At 36.3% G+C, this 20,410-nt stretch overlaps 2 long non-coding RNA genes across 2 annotated transcripts; both read left to right on the top strand.

Annotated features, from left to right (window-relative positions):
* The first annotated feature begins 12,644 nt into the window (after window positions 1-12,644).
* On the top strand, window positions 12,645-13,387 carry LOC141683250 (uncharacterized). Its single transcript, XR_012560204.1, has 3 exons — window positions 12,645-12,678; window positions 12,840-12,907; window positions 13,118-13,387. It is a non-coding gene; the product is annotated as an uncharacterized LOC141683250 (long non-coding RNA).
* A 659-nt stretch (window positions 13,388-14,046) lies between these two features.
* On the top strand, window positions 14,047-16,140 carry LOC141687431 (uncharacterized). The gene is made up of 6 exons (XR_012561017.1): window positions 14,047-14,231; window positions 14,567-14,673; window positions 15,000-15,071; window positions 15,178-15,275; window positions 15,738-15,881; window positions 16,022-16,140. It is a non-coding gene; the product is annotated as an uncharacterized LOC141687431 (long non-coding RNA).
* Window positions 16,141-20,410: the final 4,270 nt, after the last annotated feature.

Here is a 20,410-nt window from a genome sequence, read left to right as displayed (position 1 = left end):
TTATAAGGGTTCCCATAAGGGTTTTAACTGTCAGTACTACGTTAGGTAGTCCGACTATGAACTTGGCAAGAGTTCTTATTATCTTAGTGAACTTATTATCTTAACGTCACATCATCTCTGAGGTTTATAACGCTTCGCTCTGATACCATTTCTGTAACACCCCCAAATCTGGGGTTGGGGATTCGGGTTGTCACGAGTTCCATTTCCTTTATCAATACTTAATCTTAACAGTCAACCAACTACTGAGTACTGTGACCCCACAATATACACACACACACACCACAGGTTATAGTCTCAGAGATGAATATCAAAAATAACACAAGTCATTTTATTCCACAATTATAAACCGTTACACCTTAAAAGGGTTTCTGAATAAATTTACATTTCTTTGCCATTATTACAATTCATAAAGATACATAAGTCTGGTACATCAAAAGTTGAAATCCTAGCCTATTGGTAGTTCCTACCTCAGCTACAGCGACATCAACGCCTATAGGAAACTGTGGAACGTTTCCTATCCGCTCGCAAATTGGGAGCTTGGTCATGTTCATCTTGTCTGTCTATTGTTATCAGAAAGAAGAAAGCAAGGGTGAGCAACAAGCCCACCGAAATAATATGTATAATAATTAACAATATATGAGCATTCTCATAGTACTCATGAAAGTCTTGGTCAAGAAGAAATGAACCAAGTTGATATCTTAACGCGACCAAGTCATAAAATATTCAGTATATATATACCTATATACTTTTCACAATCTTTAAAATCCTCTGACATGTATAATATACACAGAGTTCCAGTTTATAAATGTATAAAAATATCGTTGCAAGGTGATCTCATATATCTAACATTGTCTCAACGTTTTTCTGAAAATCTTTGACATGCACAAGATAATCATTTACTAGATATAAGTTTAAAAGATGAAGTTACAAGATACTCTAATATACTTATATCTATTCCGAATACTACTTGAACTACCACCTTTCAATGTATAAATAATTCATCCCATAGATTAAGCTACAAGACAAAACTTGTATAGAATCAATCTTTGAAATATCATCAAAATGAAATGAAGTTACGAGATACTTCATTTGATGAAAACATCATTTTGAAAACTCGACCCTGCCAACACTCAACAATCGCCCAGCCGTAGCCTTTCTATCGAAGTGCTCTGGGTAGTGTTGCAGAAATATCCAATTGGATGATGAACTCATTACGGGAGTTTGCCGCGCCAGGAAGACCACTCACGATGATCAGTCGCAGTAGTGCAACCCCACCATTTTCTACATGTAGAGGAGAACCTGTCGGATTTACTTGTCAACTGAACACTGGACTCCTAATGAATGGACCGTCTTAACGGAACTTCCAGGCCATTTGGGACAATATAATAAGGCTGGGCCGGCGCCACTCGACCACTTACACCACTCCTAGTTCAGATGAAATCCATGACTCTGAAATGTAAAGCTTGTCCCCCCTTTCCCCAAGTAGAAACTTGTTGATACGGCTCCACCAAGAAGTCGTATCTAGTTGGAAAGGAAAACTCACCGATATTTCTCAGGCGGTGCCTGTTAATGGATTAAGTTGTTCCAAGAATTTTACTTCCCGAGTGTTGGGTAAGTAATCAAAAACTCTTTTATCAAAACAACAACCTTGTTGCGAATATAAAATACATCACAGAGCCGGATCCCTAAGGTTTTGAGCGAGTATTTAAATCCCCTTCGAAAGGAAGATCTTAAATATAAAAAAATGAGTTTTAGGATCCGCCCTAACCTTTAAAAATAATTTTTAAGACTCGAAAACATTTTTAAGAATGTTCGGAGTAATGCTGATTTAGTAAAATAAATCAGTCCCGATATATTAGAAAATATCTGAATATTATTATTTAAATAATATTCCCATAAGGGTGATCCTTATAAAAATAATCGAGGTAGGAGTTTTAAAACTCATAATTGAAATGAATATTAAATAACCAAAGATATACTTATACGAAAGTAGGATCTTTATTTGAATAATCAAAAGTGAGTTTGATTATCGACACATTATTCTTTAATAAAATAAATAATAATATTTAGTAAATAATCGGAGTCATAAGTCCTCGAATGAATATTCAAATAATAATATTCATTAAATAAAATAAACGGAGTCATATGTCCTCGAATGAATACTCAACATAATATTCATTAATAAAATAGACAGAGACATAAGCCCTCGAATGAATATTCCAAATAATATTCATTAATAAAATACAGTTATCGAATAAACCTTATTCGATTCATAATTTTGAAAACTATATATATATATATATATATATATATAATATACTCGGGAACATCGACTCCCGGTTTTAGAAAATGTTCACCTTTGGGTCCCCTATACTAAGGGTATACGCAACTACTGCTTATCTCTAGCATAGGTATTATGCAACTTATAAGCAATTGAATCAACAATATATATCAAGATTACGAAACAGACATGCATATATACCATATCACATGCTCCAATATAACGCAAGATTTGCTAATTAACCACCATGCATCTATCACAAGATAATGCATATACATATGTATATATCACAACAACAGTATAACGGGTAGAAAACTTGCCTGAGTGTTCCCGGATAGACTTTAACTTAGAGTGGGTCCGATAACCTATGAACAACAACATAAGTCGGAATTAAACCCCGGTCGCTTAAGAAACTAGACTTTAACCAATTGAACCCTAACGTTCGTTTATGGTCACTCCTACGCTTAACGAATCACATAAGTTGTTCGAGTACCCTCGGCTCCACCATTTTTAATAAATTAATCATTAAGAATTTTAAGGCGATTCTTTCGTGAGTACTCTACCAACTGCCTAATCCACTTTACATAATTGTTTCATACTCCAATTAGTCATTTAAGGGCCTTAACCAAGGTCTCAAAGTAAAGTGAGGGATAAAGGTTCGTTCGTGAAACGCCGTTACTTAAAACGGTCGTTTCTCCTAAACCGTAAATCGGATCTAAGCGAACCACATACCAAAACGAAGCTTACGACATGATCAAGATAAACATGGAAAATTTAAAGATTGGTCAGTGAGTTATCTGGTCCGAGATTCATGTACAACAGTCTAAGGAAAACGGGCATTACGATAGCTATATTTATGAGTTTTCCAAGTTTCTCAGTACACCAAAACCTCACCAAACAACCCACAATTATTAACACATCAAAACCTCAACTATATAATACTATACCAGTCCTTATTCTCCAGATTCTTCAACTCAACCAACCACAATCAAGTTCTATTAACTATAACAAGATTCATTCACCAAATCACTCCAATTTCAAATCAAACTACTAATAATCAAAGATCATGCTTCTCATTTTGAAAACCAACCATCAAACTCACTAATAGTAAAAGTAAAGGCTATGGTTTGAAGTTTATACCTTCCTTGGTAGGTGTTAAGTTCCTAGGAAGCCTTAGGGAGCCTCCTACAAGCTTGATCTTTCCAAAGAAATCAAGAACACAAAGTTAGGCTTTGAAATTTCTAAAAGTACGATTGAAAGAACTGTAAAACTGAGGGTCTTACCATGCTTATTTGGACGATACTTGTGAACAAGAATTGTAGGCCATCTCAATACCTTTCCAACGAGCTATAGAACACAACATTTGAGTGAGTATTGAAGGAGATATGACAATTTCAAGTTGCTGGGTTTGTTTTGGCCGAGAGCTTCTCTTCATGGGAGCAAAGTCAAATTTTTAATTTTTGTGTTATGATATTTTGCTTGGTTGATTTCCTTTTTGGCTTGGCAAATTTTGATCTTTTACTATGGTAACTTTTGCATGGCCAAGAATCAACCAACAACACACTTCTTTTTGTCATGCTTATGTCACCATACTTGTGTCACCTTTTTAACACATGTCCTTTCCTTGTGGTTTGATGATGTTACAATCCTTGGCTTCTTGTACAAGCTTGTCTCTTGGTCGCTTATTTGTTTTACGGTTCGCTTAACTTTCGTTCTCGTTCATTGTTTGAGGGATCATATCTGGGATCTTATTACTTGGGTTCCCCTAAACCTTTCTCAATATTTTATATTCCTTTTATGATCCTCTCTTATAATCCTTGAATTTAAATCCTTTTAATCATGTTATCTTATACTCATTTCTTTCGGTATCTGGTGGATTTTCAGGAAAAATTAAAGTGTCTGGATTCGAATTCTAACGACCTTTACATACACTCATTTACTTTATGAAATACTAATACGATCTTAGAATTTCCATAAAAGTACTTCTATATAGCGTGGTCTGATAATTTTCCTTAATCAGCATCATCAGCAAAAGTTACTATTTATCCATGTTTCAAAAATTCCAAAAATTGGGGTTATTACATTAGATCCAAGAACTTGAGCTCCATCTGGTTTTCCATAAACCTCGGGAAATATTTTCCCAGAAACAACTGACTGAATCTCTCCCAGGTTATAATAACATCTGTCTCCATCTTTTTCTTGGCCTCCCACCAGTAGTTAGCCTCTCCTTTCAGAAGGTAGGTAGCAAATACAGTCTTCTGTGCCTCATCGGTACTCAGAATCTCAAAGGATTTCTCCATTTGCTTTAACCATGCCTTTGCCTCAACTGGGTCGGCTGATCCGTGGAACTCAGGGGGCTTAAGGGACTTGAAAGCCCTGAAGGAGTTTGCCACAACATTGTTATTTCCTTGAGGGGGTGGGTTGCGTTGACGTTCCAAGTTCAGCCTTAGTAGTTGCATGAACTGTCCCATGGGATCCATGCCTGGGTTTGGTACTGGTTGCTCTACCTCAGTTTCTCCTTCTTCAGCCTCTATCTCAAATCCCTCAACATCATATGTTTCCTCCTCCTCTTCATACAGGGAGTCATCCTGTTCAACATAATCCTCATCTTCCTCTTCACTGTGTTCTTGGTTCCTATCGTCCTGGTTATGGCTTCCCTGATCCTCAGATCCAGGGTTCGCCCTAGTTCCAATCTTTCTTGACGACATGATACTGATAATTTTTTTTTTGGGAAATTCAACGTTAGGTCACAATCATACACAAAATTGTGCCTTGCACAGTTCTATAATGGAGAGAATGTATCTCACAATTCTATTATTTTATGACAGTTCTAATAAGAAGTGCAGTAATAATAATAATAAAAACAGTGATCTCGTCACTAAGGAACTGAACTGAAAGGAAACAAATATATACATAATGCGAGAAATACATAGTTTGATATGGTCAAAAGTACAACAATGCTACAACCATCTGCCCAAAAGTGATACACAAGAGTCTATCTGTCTAGTCAGAAAAAGGGATGCTATATACAAGTCAACTATCCCGGAAAATTGGCTCTTACTATGGTCTCGACTAACTAGACTGTTACGACCGACATTTTATGTAATATTATTTGTGGATTTGGTATAATATTAAAGTCAAATGAAAATATATTCAATGATTATACGCTAGTGTTAGTGAAAATTTCTGCATTATAAATTTGCTTTGTGTAGTATATAATTTTTCAAAGCAAGAGTTCATTTAATTTCTTTATTTTTGATTTATAAGGAATATTCTAAGCTTTGGAAAAATTTTCTTTTAAAAGGTATTTTTTTCACAAATTTTGAAAATGATTTTATAAAGTCTCTAAAAATCCAAGTTATTTTATGGTATAAATTTTATAATTTTTGAACTTGTATTTTATTTTATAAAAATAAATCATTATAAATTTTAGTTGTCATATTTATCAAATTACATAAGAGACCATGCATGCAAATCACCCTTCTATTCTCTCAAAGGGAAAATAAGACTTTTCCAACCCCACTAACTCATTTGATTATTACCAAATTACTACATTAGCCTTGCATGCAAAATGACCTAACTTTAGCTAAAGGACATTTTTGTAAGTTCTCACTTCCACTCATTATTTGTCAACCAAAAAGCATAAAACAAAAAAATCAAAGTGGGAGAAATCATTCCACACTCCAACACACCATAAATTTTCTCTCTTTTCCCCCTCCCACCTTGCTCTCGGCCGAAGGCCAAATCCCCCACCCCCTTCCATTTTTCAATTCATTCTTCATCTTCCCAAGTGTAAATCTTTTACCTACATTCATCTTATATCCTTTCCAAGTGTTTTGAGACTTGGAAGTTGAAGTTCCATGGATGCATGTGTAGTACTTATGTGATCTCCAAAGAGAAACTCTTGATTCTTGTGAATTCAAGAGCTCTCTATGAGATATATTATGTATATGTGCTAACTAAGTGTTTTATGGAGATATCATGCTTTAAAATCCTTTGCATGCTACTGAAATTTCATTATATATTTATGTTTAGCCATGCATGCTAGTTTTAAGACATTAAAATGATGATCAACCATGTTTTGCATGCTATTCTTTTCGAAATCATGTTGTTATGTTTAAAAATCTATAAATGCAAAATAGGTGTGCTTAAAATAGATTGTTTCCATGATAAATTTCTTATTAATACTTAAAGGAAGTTATATTTCATGATTATTAAGGATGAGTATTAGGTGCAAGTCGATTTTGCAAGCATTTAAAACTTTATGCCTAGCCGAAATCTTGTTATGTGCTTTCCATGAGTTGCATGTTATATATTTAGTTGCATGTTGTTGTTTTTGGGCATGGATGATCTCACCCAAGGTTATTTTGAGAATAAGGGAGTTAGTTCAGTAGATTACCATGTATAAGTCTTGGTTTAAGTATTGAGTTGTTGTTAGTGAGTTTGTCAAGTCAAAACCTTGGAAATGAGAGTTAAAGTTTCTGCAGAAAATCAGTTTAGTACTCTGAGGTTTAGAGTGAGTTTTGACCATGTCATTGATGTGCACTTTGAGGCCCAAGCCACCAGAAGTTAGTATTGGGAGTATACAAAAGGTTTTAGGAGTTGGTTGGAGGTTTGCATGTCATTTGGTTAGGTGCACAAGTAGAATCACAAAATCTGTCCAGCAGGGGACAGTTTTGTTGCAACTTAGAAATAGGGAGATTTGACCATGTCATGGGTAGGCCCTCATTAGGCCCAATTGGGCCTTAGTTAGAGCGAGTGTCAGATAAGTTTTTCCAACCATAGTTCATAGGATATGAGTTAGAACCATGTGTCACAAGTTAATTCAAGTCAGGGCATTTTCTGCCCAGAAAAGCAGGGCAACCTTGGACTTTTAGCTTAGGCCCAAGAAGGCCCAAGCCAGGCCCTTGAGCCACATCAAGCTTTTGAGATGCCTTTAGGTCAGGAGAGTCTTGTGTAAAATTTTTGAAGGAAAACTTGTAGTTTAAGAGTGCCTAATGCACTCAAGAAATTATAGTTGTCATTCTGAAATTTGCACCAGTGAGCACTATCACTTATCACGTAGTTTTAGAACACTTAGAAGTGAGTATTAGGTAGACCACCATAGTTTTAAGATGGTATAAGGTCAGTAGAGCAAAAGGCACAAGTGAGGGTCAATAGGTTTTGGATAATTTAGGAAAGGCACATCGAGTTAGGGAGCCAAAATTTGAAGACTTTGTCCAGTTTAGCGACCAAGTGACTTAAGTGGTGAGTCGAGACCATCGAAGCCTAGTGTTGCATTATGGTATATATGGTGTTATTTGGTATTAATATATGATATGTGATTATGTGGCTATGTGTGTGCAATTGTAATTTAAAAGTGAATATAAATTAGGTGCGTATAGGCCTAAGTGTCATCCATGTTTAATTTCGGGTTGTAAATAGGTTAAGATGGTAAGAATATATTATAATGAGGATTATTATTATTTATGTAGGATCTCGAGACGAGGGAAAACTTGCCATAAAGGTCGAGTGAAGCTCCAGTTGTTGCTCCTACCAGTCAGACCAGACCAACCTATCTCAAGGCAAGTGATTCAACTTGACCTTCATATTTACTATAAACAGTTCATATATATCGATGCAATTATCCTAAGTCATTTTGATATGTTTAAATCAAGCGTATCTCTCGCTTATCTTTGAATTATATAGAAATGTCATGAACCCTCTAGTATGTATTGCAAGTAGTTCAAAAGTCTTTTCATGATAGTTAAATGCCAAGATAAAATAAAGAGTTGTTATATTACTTGATTGATCCTCTTGATTAACATGCTGATGATTCTTAAGTATTGATATCTCATCCTGATACTTGAACCCCTATAGAACCTTACCTTGAACTCTGATAGTCAGAAACTTACCAACATGATTCTTCATTGATTGATACCCTCTTTCCTATCCTAAAGCTTGACAATTCTGATATGTATATACATCCTGAGCTAGAGATCATTACCTTAACACCCATAGTATTCATGAAGCTTATCTTCTTAATGATCCAACACCTGTACCTTGACGAGAAACCATTGCTTTGAGCCCAGTTTGGCATTACCCCTTCATATTATCCATTAGTCTCACTATATTTTCCTGTCCAAGTTCTGACATATGAAAACCTTTTGGTTACCCTAATAGAGTAAAGTTTGTGAATCATGGCCCTGAGATTTAGTACCATATTTCCCATGTTTCGAGTTAATCTATAATCCCTTAATAAAAATATTTACTGTTAAAAGAGATTTTGTTACAATTCGGCATCAGCTTTTGAAATAAATAAAATGTGGGTTTTCAGTCCCAAAGGGGGATAAATATTTTCTTGAATAGTGGATCTGGACTGAGACGCGAGTCCTTTCCACACTTATATTAGGCTTAAAAGTTGCCTAGGGATTCCCGTTAATGTTTTAGAACCCAGCGAGGTTCGGGATTACTTCGCGGCTGATCACCGGCTGTAATCCGTAGCGTCATAAAATGATTTTGATTAAGACATGATTTTAAAATTGTTTTGATGTAAGCAACATGATGCCATCTCACATAGTTTTATCTCTCGTTATCATTAGTTATGTCTTTCCATTGTCATTCTTAAAAGTATATCTCAATTTATGTTTTGTGTCGTACTGTTAGCACTTGTTGAGCATTTGGCTCACTCCTTGCTTTACCTTGATATTACAGCTAGCAGCTATGGTTAGATTCAAGCAGACTGCCCGTAAGACCAGTGATGTTGATGCTTATGATCGAGCTCAGGTAGAATAAGTAATAATAGCTGTGTGAGGACTCGGTATTTGTAATCAGATGTAATAGTTGGTAGTGTTGGGCTGTTCCAAACCCTAACCTGTAAGATCTTGGATTTGGTTGTGTATTCTTCATTAAAATGATGTAATAGCTATATTTATTTTGCTGTTTAAGTTGGGGGTGTGACAGGTTTTGGTATCAGAGCTACGGTTTAGAGTCCCTGGACAGCCCAAATAGGTTATAGGAAATGTGTGTAGGTTATAGATATTATGCGAGAGAGTAGGTTAAGTAAATTATTATTAATACTCCTCTTATTGGTTGTCAGCAAAGGGCGCATTCCTCGTCATCCTCTGGGTCGGATGACACTATTGCTTTCTCCGTGTATGCTGAGTTGAGGCGCGAGTTCGACATGCTTCAGGGCAAGTACGACCGACTGATAGACCGACTGAAGAACGTGTATCCGGACAGCCGAAACTATGAAGGGAAGCCCAAGGAGTAGATGACTACGAGACTTGAGACCTTGGTTCAGTACGTCAACACTAAGCTTGAGGAGATGCCAGCACACTGGGACCGTACCAGCCAGTATGTCATTCAGATGGTGGCGGATGAGCTCCAGAGCATTGTGAAGACGCTTCGAGAGGAAAAGACTACCAAGCCCCGTTCAGATGGAGTGGAACCTTAGCTCTTTCCATTTACCTTTCATGTTGTTGTATTATCAGACTCTATGGAATCCCCAGTTGTTTCCGTTGTTTCCTTTAAATAAGCCTGTTATTCCTATAATCAGACTTTGTCCCAATCCTATGTACTGTGACCTTTAAAATTTCAATAATTATGTGCTATTGTTCCATTTGCTCTCAACTGTTATTTTATGTTTTTATCATCATATCTGCTTAATTTGGAAACTTGACCCCATATGTAAATGAGAATGCCATGCGATACCCTCGAATCATTTTATCATTCATATATGTTTTGACATAACTCTTATTTCAGGATCATGCCTCCCAAAAAGAAGAACCCAACCACCACCTCCACCACAGACCCAAATATTCTTCGACTACTGGAAACTTTACAACAGCAAACCTATGCTATAGCTCAACAACAACTAACTCTTCAACAACGAATTGAAAACCAAGATAACCGTGAGCCACACCAACCACCTGAACCACCAGTACCACCTAGACAAATTGTCACTTTCAAGGCTTTTCAGAATGTGAATCCACCTGTATTTCATGATACCACTGATCCAGTGATAGCTAACACATGGATCAAGGAGATGGAAAGGGCTTTTGAGTTGGTACAGTTAGGAGACGATCAGAAGACGCCGTATGCTACTTACTTCTTGAAGGGAGAAGTCATCTATTGGTGGGAATCAGTAAAGGCTATGGAAGTCACTCAGCAGGTTTCTTGGGAGAGATTTAAGAAGTTATTTCTAGACAAGTATTACCCTAAGTACATGCAGAATCAGATGGAGCTAAAATTTCTTGAGTTGAAGCAAGGGAACATGACTGTATTGGAGTATGAGAAGAAGTTCACTGAGTTGTCAAGGTTTTTGACAAAGTATACCAGCACTGAGGAGGAAAAAGCAAAGAAATTTCAGCAAGGATTGGAGCCTTAGATCAGAGATAGGGTGGTTATGTTTGAGCTTGAAACATATGCGGGAGTAGTACAGAAAGCTGCTCTGATTGAGAATAATGGGATGTAGTCAAGGAAAGAGAGGGATAACAAGAAGAGGAAGGTTCCATTTTATGGAGAAAAGTCTGAAGCCGGAAGTTCGCAAGATCAGAATATAAAGAGGATTGGTTTCCAGAAGGGCGGAAATTTTCAAAAGAAGGGAAATTTGGGCAAAAGGCAAGAATCAAAAGGGAACAACCAGGCAAGCCAAGGGCAAGTTGGAGAAAACAGGTTCCAGAGACCGGAATGCAAGCACTGTGGAAGAAGGCACCCTGGAGTATGCAATAAGCTGAGCATGACCTGTTATAGGTGCAATCAGAAGGGACATTTGGCAAATGAGTGCAAGATACCGAAGCCAGGAGTTACGTACTACAAGTGTGGGAAGACTGGACACATGGCTAGGGAGTGTAAGGCAACCAGACCAGTCAAAGCTCTGATGAACGTGGCAAGTACCAGTGCAAGCGTGCCAGCTGAGGTATTGGCATTACCTCCACCACCTACACCAACCCCACAAGTAACATCAAGGACATTTGATTTGAAGATGAAGGATGCTGTACAGAATTCGGAGGTGATAGCAGGTACACTTTTACTCAATAATGTCAAAGCTAAAGTATTGATTGATTCGGGAGCAACAAGATCTTTCATATCAGAATCTTTTATTGATAAGCTCCAATGTGATAAAATGGTTATGAGTGAGGTAGTAAATGTGGTAATTGCGAACCAAGAGAAGATTCCTGTGAATCAATTTTGTCCAAAGTGTGAGATTGATATTTCGGGGTATAAGTTCTTAGCTGACTTGATACTCTTCAAGTTGGGAGAGTTTGATATAATTTTAGGAATGGATTGGTTAGGAGAGAATAGCGCTCAGATAAATTGTAAGACCAAGAGAGTGTATTTAAAGACGAAGAGTGGAGAGAAGGTAGTATTTAAGGGGCAGAGGCAAGAGCAACTATTTCTTACAATTGTTCAGGCTAAGAAGTTACTTAGAAAAGGTTGTGAGTCGTTCCTGGCATATGTAGTGGATTCAGAGAGAGGCAGCCTCAGCATGGAAGATATTCCTGTAGTTAGCGAGTTCCCCGATGTGTTTCCCGATGAACTACCAGCACTACTAGAAAAAGTAGAATAGACATCGCCTCTTTTACATCGGTTGCTTATTTCACCGATGTAAAAAGTATTTTAGACATCGGTTTTGAGCAAGCGATGTCTTTTGTGCTTATAAACATCAGTTTATTAGAAGAACCGATGTTAAATGTTTGTTAAAAAAAATCAGCAGCGTGCCTTCCCCATTCCCCTAGCCAAAATTTCATTCCCTCTTAAATTTCCCCCGTTTTGCCTTAGATTATTTTCAACTCTTCCCCCTCTTTTAACTTTATCCTCAAATATACATTTAAAAAAAACACAAAATCAAAAATCAAAAATCAAAGCTATCACAACTCTCTCTCTGACGGAAGAACATCTCCCTCTCTCCCCATCACTCTTACTTCCCCTCTCCACCAATCTTTCTGAACTCTCAACGCAGAAGCCTAAATTCAAAACCTAACTTTCCAAATTGAAACCAAGAACTCACAATTAAGATCCCTAATTTGAATTATGTCTTTCAATTACATGAACCCTAACTCTTGTTTTCAATAAATCGTTCGATTTGTGTTAACTAGGTGCAGATGAAGTTCCAATCGGCATATCTATGTTGTTATTTATCCTTATGCCGCTCGAATTAGTAAGTGGTTTTTAAATTTCAATTTTAGCTTTTTAACAGATTTGTTGGTGTTTTCAGTTATATAAATAACTGATTGTATCTCTTTTTCTTTTATTTTTATTTTTACACATTTGTTTTAGTTTTTTTGTTGTGTTTTTATTTTTTATTGGATGTGAATTACAAAGAACTAGTAGTGCTCATGGTGATTACTGTGAAGAAAGCCTGTTGCCTGTTATCTGGGATGCGTTACCTTCAATTACGGTCGTCGGAGGACAGGGTACTCCTCTTTTCTCCTTGTTTTTAACTCTGTCCATAACATTATCGTTATATTCAAGACGAATATGTGAGCTATGATAAGTCAGGTTTTTTGATTAATGCTGAAGATGTTCCATATGATTACAAATCAGTTTGGTGACTGCTTGTCATATTTAACTGCAGAAAATCCATCTGCTATGGGGAGATGATGACAAGATTTTTAACTCCGAAATTGCTGAAAGCATCAAGCAGTAAGTTCTCATTACCTCTACCAACATATTTAAATAGTGTTTACTTTGGAGTTTGGACTCTCCTTTATTCTAGTTAATTTTCTTGGTAATCATATTTTTTAATATTTTTACAGCAGAGCCATGCTACTAATATTACTTTTTCGTAATAATTTAGTTATAATATCAGTAAAAGATTATAGTTAAAATAAATATGTTGGGATACAACTGCAGGCAGTTAGGCGACAAGGCTACTCTGGAATTTGTAAAAGAGGCAGGACACCTTGTTCAAAATGATCAGGGTGCAGAGAATAACAATCGCGTCAAGAAAATACTTTCTTCCTTGCACAAAGGTTAAGATATAGGAATGATCAATGACTCCACTTTCATTAAACATCTGTTAGTGATATTATTTTGATTTTATTTGTGCTTAAGTTGTTGTTGTATGATGTTATATTGTATAGACTCAACCTGCTTTCAGAAATTATATGCAGTTTATTTACATCTTATTTGTTGATAGGTAATTTTTTTTAATTTTTGATATTATTGTTAATTTTTTTGTTACTGTATTTATCTTGTACTTTGCTCAAGAAAAACTATTTATGTCTATATTTCTAGGCTATTTAGCGGAAGCATAAAGCTGATGATGTTTAGTTTTATTTACGGAAGAAGTTGATTCTTACCCTTTACCCCCTCTATTATTTGTAAACGTTTTTTTATTTTTTAATTCTAAATTTTGATCAAACATTGTAGTACTCTTTACCTCTCCTATGATATATATCATTTAAGTATGTTAATTGAGTTATTACAGGAGTGGAGGATATTGATCTATACAGAGTGTGTTAAGACCTGATCAGGCCTGATCATGGGGCTAAAGATATCGAAATAGAGGAGAAATCGAGGTTCTCCAGGTGTGTTTTCTCAGGGAATTTTAAAAGGTTTTCATCTGGCTACAAATATAATTCTCGATGAATATCATGAGCGCATTTATTCCACCAAGATAAGAATATATTCTGCCAAGTTTGTTAGGAATTGGGTTCTGAAAGTTGAACAGTTGATTATGCTGCTTGAAAACAAAAATGTGGTAGAAAATGAGTTGAGATCTTCTTTTGTAAACAATATTAAATTAAAAAAATAGTAAATTAAAAAATACCATAGTTTAGAGAAATTGCAGAAGTTGCTTCCTGCAGCTATCATGATTCCCGAAAGCAGGCTCGAGCATTTAGTCGAACAAGCTCTTGATGTGCAAAGAGATGCTTGTGTGTTTCACAATACTTTGAACAGTGAACTGTCATTGTATACAGACCATCAGTGTGGAAGAGATCAGATTCCTTCAAAGACATTATAGGTTAGAAATGTGATTTTAATATTCCTGTGTATTTATTTTGCTTCAGAGTAGCTATCTTTTGTTATGCAAAAGTTGATACAAGTTAGATTTCTGCAAGTTATGCTTACATCTCAAATGGGATGCACTATCATTACAATACTTTTGATTTTATCAACTAAAAGGGCTCTCTATTACTTAAAATATATCTTCCAAGTTTTATGTGCTGTAGTTAATTTCCTTAGTTGAAGTTTATCATTACCATCTATATACCCTGCGCAGTATTACAGAACCCTCTAAATACACTACCTTGTTTTTGTAATGATTAAGTTTCCAGTTTGAGTTGTTTAATTTGTTAGATCAGACATTACAAGAACACAAGGATGAAGTTTGGTTTCTGCAATTTTCTCATAATGGCAAACATTTGGCATCTTCCTCCAAAGACCAGACTGCTCTTCTGTGGGAGGTATTTACAACTTCCTACTTTTTAACATTTTTTTGTGTTTTTGTTAGGGATATTTCATACTATCTGTTTATGCATATCTATAGTGTTGGTCGGTACTTAATATAGACATATATTCTGTGGAAAATATTTGCACTAGTGAAGACCCTTCAGAAACTATTCTAAAGCAACAAGGTTTGCAGGTATGGTTTTTTCTCTACTACTCGAATAGTCCTGTGATATTGACCTGTATGGTTTTTTCATCACCTTTGATTGTAATGACACAAGAATGGTTGTTTTGATTGCAATGGCACAAGAATGTCCTATATGTTCTTTTTTGGTTCTGATAGGACTTGCCTCTACTAATCCATGTTATGAGATTGATAACTCTGAAGTGGACATGAATGAAGCAGTTTTTATTGGTGAGGTAAATAATCTTGCTGCAAGCACTAGAAATAATCCCTTACTGATTTAGCGGACAAAAATTCTGACGTAAGTTAATACATCACATCAAAAATATGGATGCAGGGTGCTTACGGTGGTCAAGTTTATGTAGTCAAGTGGCGTGGTACAGAAGTTGCTGCGAAAACCATTAGATCCTCGATTGCATCCAATCAAATGGTGAGGTAAGTACTGATACAATACGAAAAGGTTTGTCGATTATTGTGAATTGTTATGTACATAAGCGCACCGAACCTGCTAGAATTCGTCATTTATTTACATTTCTTGGTCTGTCGATTTGTACCACTAATCTCCTGTGTTCTCTTGATTAATAAAAAGAATAAAACAAAAAAAAGAGTATACTCTGTTTGAAACAACATTACCTACAAAGGGTATTGGCCTAGAGTCTTTAGCAATCCCTCACAGTAATGTTTACAAATATCATCCCAAAACTTCACTTTTTCCAGAAAAGTACATTTTTATCGGATAAAAATAAAATATGACTATTGAAAGGCACTTTCAAATGTCCTACTGAATCATAGCCTCAATTTAGAAGAGTACTTCTCCAGAGGTTAAATGTGGACTTGCTAAACATTCTAATTAACTCCAAATATGCTATATGTTAGGACATTTTTTAATGCTTGCAGATGCTGCTGGATCTCATGGATGAAGCATATACTGGATCTGTAGGCGATAGAGGTACTAATTATGAGTCCGAGGATAGCAATACGATGGCTTTCGGGGATCAACTATTTATTATGATTTTAAAGGATGAGAACGACGGTCTTGCAGTAAGTGCTACTTGATAATGGTTCCATTTTACTATGTCAGAGTAGGTTTTTTAAACCTCTTTCCTACATATGCTTGGAATAAACTATAATATGATTATTGACTGCTTTGTTTAATTGGCTGCTTTGTTTGATATTTCCAGGCGATATTAACATTAGATGAATAGATTTTTGACCTTGACATGCCTAGAAAAATAACACTCTAGGGAAGACAGATGCTCATATTTTTAGGACTCAACGACCCAACTCAGCTGCATTGATAGTTGAAGAACCAGTGACCAGAATATATTCGTTTGAGCAATGTATGGATAATATTTCGTTTGAGCAATGTATGAATGATATTATAGGGGTAGCTATGAGAATTATAAGTTTTTAGTTTTTTCATTGTTGTAAGACTTGATTGGTTTGATTTGGTAATGATAATTGGAGCTTGATTTTAATAGTTTCTTCTTTTGATAATTTTTTTGGTATCTATATTTTTAAAATGGGCAACATGATTTATTTCAATGAAAAATGATGTTAATTTAACATAATAACATCAGTTCTAGTTGACCATTGACATCGATAAAAACTGATGTTAAATACTACAGCAAAAGAAATCTTAAAACAAAAAAACTGATGTTATTAAGCATCATAGACATCAGTTTGCTACCAATAGACATCGGTTACCAATGAAGAACCGATGTCAAAGGTATCGTCAACATCGGTTTTTGATGAAAATTATTGTTACTGGTACTAGTAACATCAGTTTATTATTTAAATTGAAAGATTTTGCTTAACTCGCATATATTTAAATTGATAAAAATATCATATTATGATGATATATGAAGATTAGATATGCATGGGAAATTTAATATCAAGATACAGAAATCGGTTTTAAATATGGAACTGATGTTATATGCTCTATTTAACATCAGTTTAAAACCGATGTTAAATGGGGGGTCTTTAACATCACCCACGAAGACATCGGATTTTTACATACATAGACACCGGTTTTTAACCGATATCTATTGACGTTTTTCTAGTAGTGCAGGCTTACCACCAGATCGACAAATTGAGTTCGAGATCAACCTTGCTCCAGGCACGGAACCAGTTTCAAAGGCCCCGTATAGGATGGCATCAGCAGAAATGAAAGAGTTGGCGAGCCAGCTACAAGAATTATTGGATAAAGGAGTGATACGACCAAGTACGTCGTCATGGAGAGCACCTGTTCTGTTTGTAAAGAAGAAAGATGGGAGTATGCGTCTATGCATAGATTACCGGGAGTTGAATAAGGTGACGATCAAGAACCGCTACCCGCTACCAAGGATAGATGACCTTTTTGATCAGTTGAAGGGAGCAAAATGCTTTTCGAAAATTGATTTGAGATCGGGATACCATCAATTAAAGATCAAAGAAGAAGATATTCCTAAGACCGCATTCAGGACCAGATATGGGCATTATGAATTCCTAGTAATGCCGTTTGGATTGACTAACGCTCCGGCCGCATTTATGGATCTGATGAATTGAGTATTTAAGAAGTATTTGGACAAATTTGTTGTGATATTCATTGATGACATCCTTATTTATTCTAAGTCGGAAGAAGAACATAAGCAGCACCTCTGGATAGCATTGGAGATACTCCGACAAGAGAAGTTGTATGCCAAGTTTACCAAATGTGAGTTTTGGTTAAAGGAAGTTCAATTTTTGGGGCATGTTATTGGAAATGAGGGAGTTAAAGTGGATCCGGCAAAGATTGAGGCAGTTATGAGTTGGGAGAGGCCAAAGACTCCTACGGAAGTGCAAAGTTTTCTAGGATTGGCCGGATACTATAGAAGATTCGTCAAGGATTTCTCGAAGATCACCACGCCATTGACCAAGTTAACCAGAAAGAATCAAAAGTTTGAATGGAGTGCAGAATGTGAAGATAGCTTTCAAGAGTTAAAGCAGAAGTTGGTAACAGCTCCGGTGTTGGTACTTCCAGATGATCAAGGGAATTTTGTAATATTCAGCGACGCTTCACATAAGGGTTTGGGTTGTGTGTTGATGCAACACAGTAAAGTGATCGCATATGCGTCAAGACAGTTGAAGCCGCATGAGTTAAAGTACCCGACGCATGACTTGGAACTAGCCGCCATAGTGTTCGCACTTAAGATTTGGAGACACTACCTCTATGGAGAGAAGTGTGAAATCTACACGAATCACAAGAGTTTAAAGTACATTTTTACTCAGAAAGAGCTCAATATGAGGCAGAGGAGATGGCTGGAATTTATCAAGGACTATGACTGCTTGATAAATTACCATCCTGGAAAGGCAAACGTAGTGGCCGATGCTCTGAGTAGGAAGGAGAGATTGAATATGATGATAACATCAAAAGAGTTATCTGAAGAAATCGAAAAATTGGAATTAGAACTTTGTGCTTATGGAAAAGTCGAGGAAGTTTGTCGTTCAATGACCTTTCAGCCAACACTAGTGGAAAGGATAAAGAAGTGTCAAGAAGAAGTAATGGAGAAAGAGAAGAATCAGTTATCTGGAGAGGAGATTAATACTCAAAGGGATGAGCAAGGGATACTAAGGTTTTCATCCAGAATATGGATTCCCCATGTACCTGAATTAAAGAATGAGATCCTCCATGAAGCCCACAATTCAAAATTTTCAATCCACCCGGGAAACACCAAGATGTATCGAGACTTAAAGAAGAACTTTTGGTGGCCAAATATGAAGCAAGACGTGGCAGAATGGGTTGCGAAGTGCTATACTTGTCAGAAAGTAAAGGCAGAACATCAACGACCAAGCGGATTAATTCAGCCCCTGAAGATTCCAGAATGGAAATGAAAAAATATCGCTATGGACTTTATAGTAGGACTACCGCGAACGAAATCCAGACATGACGCAATATGGGTTATAGTTGATCGTCTTACGAAGTCGGCGCATTTCCTTCCAATAAATGAGAAGTCGTCATTGGACAAGTTGGTTCATCTGTATGTGCGCGAAATCGTACTAAGGCATGGAGTACCCGTATCAATAGTTTCAGACAGAGATCCCCGATTTAACTCGAGATTCTGGAAGCAATTTCAGGAATGTCTTGGCACGAAGTTGAATATGAGCACGGCATACCACCCGCAGACTGATGGTCAGAGCGAAAGGACAATTCAAACAATTAAAGACATGTTGCGCAGTTGTGCAATCGATTTTGCAGGAAGTTGGGACGATCACTTGTCGTTGATTGAATTCTCTTACAACAACAGCTATCATTCCAGTATCGGCATGCCACCATACGAAGCTTTGTACGGGCGAAAATGTACATCACCAACAAGTTGGGATGAAGTAGGAGAAGGAAGAATTCTCGGCTCGGATTTGGTACAACAGTTGCATGACTCGGTCAAGTTAATTCAGAAAAGGTTGCTTGCTGCTCAAGATAGACAGAGGAAGTATGCGGATCCAGCACGTAAGGACGTTCAATTCCAAATTGGCGAAGCTGTGTTGCTGAAGGTATCACCTAGAAAAGGATTGATGAGATTTGGCAAGAAAGGGAAGTTAGCACCTAGATACATAGGTCCTTTTGAGATTTTGAGTCAAGTAGGAAAGGTGGCCTACGAGTTGGCCTTACCACCTTAGTATCGTCATGTGCATAATTTGTTCCATGTGTCGTTGCTTAAGAAGTACAATCCTGACACTAGCCATGTGATAGAATATGAACCTGTAGAAATTCAGGCAGACCTGTCATTTGTGGAGCAACCGGTTAAAATACTCGACTGGCAAGTAAAGAGTCTTAGGAATAAGTCGGTAAAGTTAGTAAAAGTGCTTTGGAGGAACCCTAAGGTCGAAGAATCGACTTGGGAGTTAGAGTCTGATATGCGTTCCCGACATCCTCATCTTTTCTCTTAGATTCTGGGGACAGAATCCCTTAAGGGGGAGAGGATGTTACGACCGGCATTTTATGTAATATTATTTGTGGATTTGGTATAATATTAAAGTCAAATGAAAATATATTCAATGATTGTACGCTAGTGTGAGTGAAACTTTCTGCATTATAAATTTGGTTTGTGTAGTATATGATTTTTCAAAGCAAGAGTTTATTTAATTTCTTTATTTTTGATTTATAAGGAATATTCTAAGCTTTGGAAAAATTTTCTTTTAAAAGGTATTTTGTTCACAAATTTTGAAAATGATTTTATAAAGTCTCTAAAAATCCAAGTTATTTTATGGTATAAATTTTATAATTTTTGAACTTGTATTTTATTTTATAAAAATAAATCATTATAAATTTTAGTTGTCATATTTATCATATTACATAAGAGATCATGCATGCAAATCACCCTTCTATTCTCTCAAAGGGCAAATAAGACTTTTCCAACCCCACTAACTCATTTGATTATTACCAAATTACTACATTAGCCTTGCATGCAAAATGGCCTAACTTTAGCTAAAGGACATTTTTGTAAGTTCTCACTTCCACTCATTATTTGTCAACTAAAAAGCATAAAACAAAAAAATCAAAGTGGGAGAAATCATTCCACTCATTCCACACTCCAACACACCACAAATTTTCT

This window comes from Apium graveolens, chromosome 9 (assembly GCF_009905375.1).
Source record: "Apium graveolens cultivar Ventura chromosome 9, ASM990537v1, whole genome shotgun sequence".
NCBI classification, from domain to species: domain Eukaryota; kingdom Viridiplantae; phylum Streptophyta; class Magnoliopsida; order Apiales; family Apiaceae; genus Apium; species Apium graveolens.
The sequence above is the reverse complement of the archived record's forward strand: the minus strand, read 5'-3'. Positions and strand labels throughout refer to the sequence as shown.